Raw genomic sequence first — 6,000 nt, 5'->3', positions numbered from 1 at the left:
TAAAGAACCGTGAAAAATACCTTCCAGTAATTTGAGTAATACTAAGATTAAATTAGTAATCAAACAAAATTGAACTTTATGGAATTGTAAAGCAATACTTTTGAGATATCTTTTTCAGATGTCTGACTCTCTGTAACAGGGTGGCGCCAAACAGAAAAATATATGATAAAACAAATAAAATGTATCATACAAAGTGTACCATTGACAGTTGAGCTAGACAAAGCAAATTAAGATGGTTTATTGTCTGTTTCTCTTGAAAACATGGAGGGTGGGGTAACAAAATGGTCTACTGTTCTCTCTCTCTCTCTTGCTCGGTCTCGTACAGTGCAGATGCTTTTTTGCTCGCTCTGCTTGCTTCGCTTCTGTTTACATTTTTTCTTGCTGATAAGCTTGTTTTTCTTCTAAAAAAAATTAGAAGCAGCGACTACTGGCTATTTTTAAACTTGTGGGACTGTACTTTTTTTGTAGATACAGTCAGTTGTTGCTATATTCGAATATTTTCTGATACCCTCTCACCATTACGTGAGCGTGGCCTCCTAATAAGCACAACCCTGCTGTTAGCAACAAGACCAGCAATCAAGATGCCTCCCTTTTACACTGAGGTCTATCACGGACTGCTGCAGACGATTGTCAATCCTGGAAACGAAAATCCAACGTCTTGAAGTGTATGTGGATGTAAATGGACAGTCGGGAATGAAACCACTCTACCGACGTCTCAAAATGGTGAGCACAAGTGTGCTAACAGACAGCCACTTATTTCAACAAAGAGGACAGATGTGGACTGTGGAAACAGTAATGGGCCATCCAGCAGTTCTCCCTGGAATTGAATGGGAGCAAACCCCAAAGATATGGGACAACATCTAAAAAGGAAGACACACCCGCAGATTTCCGAGGAATCCGGCAGACCTGCGTTGCGGGCTGCTTCAACCCCGACGAGCGGCCGTGGACGGTCGCTACAGCGAATGGCAAGAAAAAAGGACGGGAAAGGTGTCAATTCTGGTCTTGTTGCACCTCAGTGCTCATTTTGATACGGTAGATCATAATATACTGCTCAACAGGTTGGAAACGTGGGTAGGACTAAATGGAACAGTCCTTTCCTCCAGGTCCTACCTGGAGGAAAGGACTGTAATTGTCTTTAATTAAACCACAATACAACTGAGATAATTGTTTTTGGCAATAACGAAAAGCGGATTGCTGTTAGCAAATACCTGGAGTCACTCTCTTTAAAAACCAAAGACCAAGTCCGAAACATTGGTGTTCTGATCGATTCCGACCTGACCAACAGTCATATCAAATCAATTACTAAAACTGCCTTCTGCCATGTGAAGAACATAGCCAGAGTGAAGGCTTGCATGTGTCAAGCAGACCAGGAGAAGCTCATCCATGCTTTTATCTCAAGTAGACTTGACTATTGTAATGGTCTTCTGACTGGACTCCCGAAAAATAACATTAAACAACTGCAGCTCATTCAGAATGCTGCAGCTCGGGTTCTGACCAGAACAAAGAGGTCAGAGCGTATTACTCCAATTCTAAAGTCTTTACACTAGCTTCCAGTCAGCTTAAAATTGATTTTAAAGTTCTGCTACTGGTCTATAAATTACTAAACAGTTTAGGTCCTGAATACACGAATGAAATGGTCATGGAATATAAACCCAGTAGGGCTCTGAGATTGACAGATAGTGGAGCACAGAGTCCAAAGTAAACATGGTGAAGCAGCACTTAGCTATTATGTGGCACACAAATGGAATACGTTGCCAACAGAAGTGATGTCAGCCTCAAGTGTGCATGTTTTTAAGTCCAGGTTAAAAACTCTTCTTTTTTCCCATGCTTTTTAGAGCATTTCCACTTTTAAATGATATTTATTTGCACTGTACGCTGTTTTAATTGTATTATTTTCCCTCTTTGTTTTAAATGTTTATAAGCTGTTTTTTGTCTTTGTTTTTAAATGCTTTTAATCATGTAAAGCACATTGAGTTACCTTGTGTATGAAATGCGCTATATCAATAAATTTGCTTTGCTTTATTTTTCAAAAACATACCTATATACCTGCATTGCCCTGCAATTCTGGAAAGATCCATAAACTGTTTGACTTGCGGCTCTCATGGTGTCATTTTGTGCTTGAGCAGGCACCTTTTATTTTCATTTCAGACAAAATAAGATGGAAATAAAAATACTGAGCACTATGTTCGCAGGCAAAATCAGAGTCGGCCACTAGCTAATACATCAGTGGTGCTTTTAGCTTTAAAAGGCCAGATATTTCTCCTCAGGAGTAAACGCTTTGACTTATATTCGCCAAGTGGACAGCATCTTGGCGAGGAATGAAAAGGTATGTCTGGTGGCATGATAAGCACACGTTGGCCGTATCAACTCCAGGCATGGCATTATGTTCGTCTCTCTGAATGATGGCTTTTCAGCCATGTGGCGAGCCTGTTATCGCATGAATAAAGCCAGCGGTACACAACCAATGATATTGAGAGAACATTGGAGTGGTTGAGAGCAGCTCAGGATCTACTGTACTTAAGAAGTGTATTAACCTTTCCACAGATGTCATTGTATAATAGGAGGCACGGCTTGGCGCACAGTGGCATTTGTCTTGGATAAGGTGCAGGGCGATGGCAGTAAATGCCAGCAGTAATGAAGCAGCTCTTTGCCTGGGCCTCTGCTTTCTCTAAACTCTGCGTAATGTCCTTCATGACAGTGTGTGTGAGTGTGGTCCTCGATGAAGGAGGAGACCAAATATGAGAGACCTCAGCTCATTTTCATGCATAGTTAGCACTGATGCTTATCTGAGACAACACGTCGACTAATTTTCAAGCAAAAGGACACGTTTAGATCGTGTCGTGAAAGGAGAGGCTGGCCGTTTTCGCTGACAATTCTGTATTTTTATGAACGCTCTCTTCATTCAAAATCCAGTTTCATGGGTGGTGAAAATTCGAGTGGCGAGAATGTTGCACAGCGTCTCTAAGCAGCTAAATTCAAAAGATAGTTGTTGGCCCTTTGCATTTATTCTCAGTGAAAACCCCAAGTGTGAAATTGCACTTTCGATTGCGTAACGTTGAAGAACTGCTGGCTGTAAGCTTTCCTCTGAGAACTGTTGTGTTAGATTATTACATAGTTAGGGTGATGGCAAATGAATTTGCTTAAGCGCCCCATCACTTATGTCTTTGACATTCCACTTTACAATGCCAACAGACTTTAGAGTGGGGGAATTAATTACAGTCGCTTTTCATGTCACTGGAAGCAAACGGAATCATGTATCGACTAGAAGAGCTGTGAAACAGCAAGAAACGCCATTTTTCTCTCAGAGATGGTTGAGGGTAAAATTATCATTAGCATCCACTAGCAGCCTTTCCTGTTGTTCTGCAATGTTAAGGAGCCAGGTTTAAAAGATAAGAAGTGATACTGAAAGTCTAATGGCTTCATCTGACTAATAATGTCAGTGTCGTCGGGGTACTTACGTCTTGCCATAACTGCTGGAGCCGGTGGAAAAAGCCTTGGCTGAAGATACACTGGATCAATATTTCATGCTTCCAACTGTGTCAACATCTAGAACACCTCGGGAGATTGAGAGCACTAATTGAGAGATGATCACAGCAGAAGAAACACAAAAGCTGTTTTACCACGTCTGTTATAGACTAATTCGGTGGTTATACTCAAGGAGTGTTGTTGGAAATCTGTGTATTTACCAAATGGACTCAAATGTGGATGAAAGCCGCTCTGGGGACGTTAAAGAGTTCAGAATGTCGGGTAGAAAATCTTTGGTTTATCGAACTGAACTCTCCTCTGGCGGTCCTGAAGCTGCGTATCGATCCAGCGGTGCAGAGGAGAGTACGCCGGAGGCCTGACGTAGCGCCGCACTCACACCATGTGCAGTACAGCTCTTTCCGAGGCTCCCTGGAAACACTCGTGTAACTTCTCCGTGCAACGATATGATCTTGTAAAACTGTCAAAATGTTTACCGTTCACAACAAAACTGAAGCACACACCTTACGTAAAAGAGGGAAGGAGGAATAAATAAATACGCCATGTATCCGATCCTCTCGCGCTGTAAACTTGTTTACGGTCGCCCTGAGCCCAAGGACCTATAAACCTGAAAGAATTTTTCCGGGTTAAAGACGAAATTTTATTCACTCAGTGTTGTCCGACAGTCGATATGAATCTTATTTAACGTCAAGTGGGTGAATGTCAGGGTCAGAGGACAAAGGCTAGACTCATCCCCAGAAGAAGTTGTTAAAAACTAATGTTAATTGGTTAGCAATGCAAACAGTAAGTATTTTAAACCCTTACATACTGTTGATTTTCCATGCACTCATAACATCGGGTAAATTTTGACTCAGGCCAAGAATATCCTTATAATTGTTGAAAGTGAATTATTAACTACAGAAATTTTCAAAATGTGTTTATAGCCTGTCTTGACTAATAAATATATGATTAATCTTCAATGTTTCAGAGAAAAGGAGAAGTGTGTTTTTATTTGCTCCATTGCACGTAGGCAGGAGGCGGGGTACACCCTGAACTGGTTGCCAGCCAATCGCAGGGCACGTACAAACAAACAACCATCCGCACTCACGTTGACACCTACGGGTAATTTAGAATTGTCAATTAACCTACCATGCATGTTTTGGGGGATGTGGGAGGAAACCGGAGTGCCCGGAGAAAACCCACGCAGGCACGGGGAGAACATGCAAACTCTGCACAGGGTGGGTCCTCAGAACTGTGAGGCAGACGCTCGAACCAGTCGTCCACCGTGCCGCTGTTATAGAAGGTTATAATCGAAGAAAAACGGCCCATGTGCTGCGGCGCAAGCTGTGTATCCAAGTTCCTGGGTTGCAAACGCACCCTGAACGCATCCTATGCATCTTCCAGCAAGCGTGTGACGTATCTTCTTCTGCGCTCCCTGAGCGTGTTTTAAGCTGTTTAATGGCACCCCTTTTGGAGTTCACTGTAAAACTAAACGCACAACAAAAATAATTACAAAAGACATTTATCGTTTATGAGGTCGCTATCTTAATGCTCACACAATTGAAAATCCAATTGACGAGCGAGCTACAATTAGCATGCACGTGTGGGATTTACCTTCAAATAACAAATATTCACATGCAAACAAAGGTAGTATAACAATACTCACAGGCATATATTCTTCCTCATCGGTGGGGAAAAAACAATTTTAATAAAGTTCTATCGCGCCGTTCTTCTTCTACTCTTTTTTAAACTGACCGAAACGGTGTTGCTCCATACATGCATCGCACCACACTGCCCCTCAGAGGGCAAGGGAAACTTCCGGTCGCAGTTTCTGGCAGGGTGTATTTTAGCGTAACACCCAGAAAAGTTTGCATGTGTTCTGTTATAAAATGCTTTGCTATAGTTAAAATGACGTTAAATGCATCTTTGATGTGTTAAACATTTTGATCATCTCCTGAGTTTTCTTATAAAGGTACAATGCATTTATAATTGTTTTAATCAATAAATATGGATTTTAAAATATTAAATATATAAATGCTGTATATCATATATACATAGTAAATATATAAATATATATAAAATATATTTTTTTATTTCGTTGTTAAAATGACTCGGGACTTGAGGGCAAAGACTTGAGACTTGTCACTTGCATAGTAATGATTGCAGCACCTGTGCAAAGTAATTATTATTATTCTTTTAATATATTTTAATTTGTGTGTATTTTAGGAAAGTTTTGAAAATATCAACTTGCAGGGTGAAAGAATGACATTTCAGGTATTTCTATTGCTGTCAGGTGTCAAAACCAGTCAAATGTAACCCAGACATTATGTAAATGCTTAAAACAAACTTTGTAGTCTGTATTGAAAGGTGGATTAGCACTATGAGATAAATACATTGTAAGATGTATAGTATGTTAAGAGTTTACATTGTCAAACGTCAGTAGCAATTCATCAGTTTTTATTGAAAAAAATAAAACGCTCCAATATCTAAATTTAGTTTCATTCCGGTGAAGTCCAGATTGCACATTATTAGTTAATC

Source organism: Phycodurus eques, chromosome 22 (genome assembly GCF_024500275.1).
Source record: "Phycodurus eques isolate BA_2022a chromosome 22, UOR_Pequ_1.1, whole genome shotgun sequence".
NCBI lineage: Eukaryota > Metazoa > Chordata > Actinopteri > Syngnathiformes > Syngnathidae > Phycodurus > Phycodurus eques.
The sequence above is the reverse complement of the archived record's forward strand: the minus strand, read 5'-3'. Positions refer to the sequence as shown.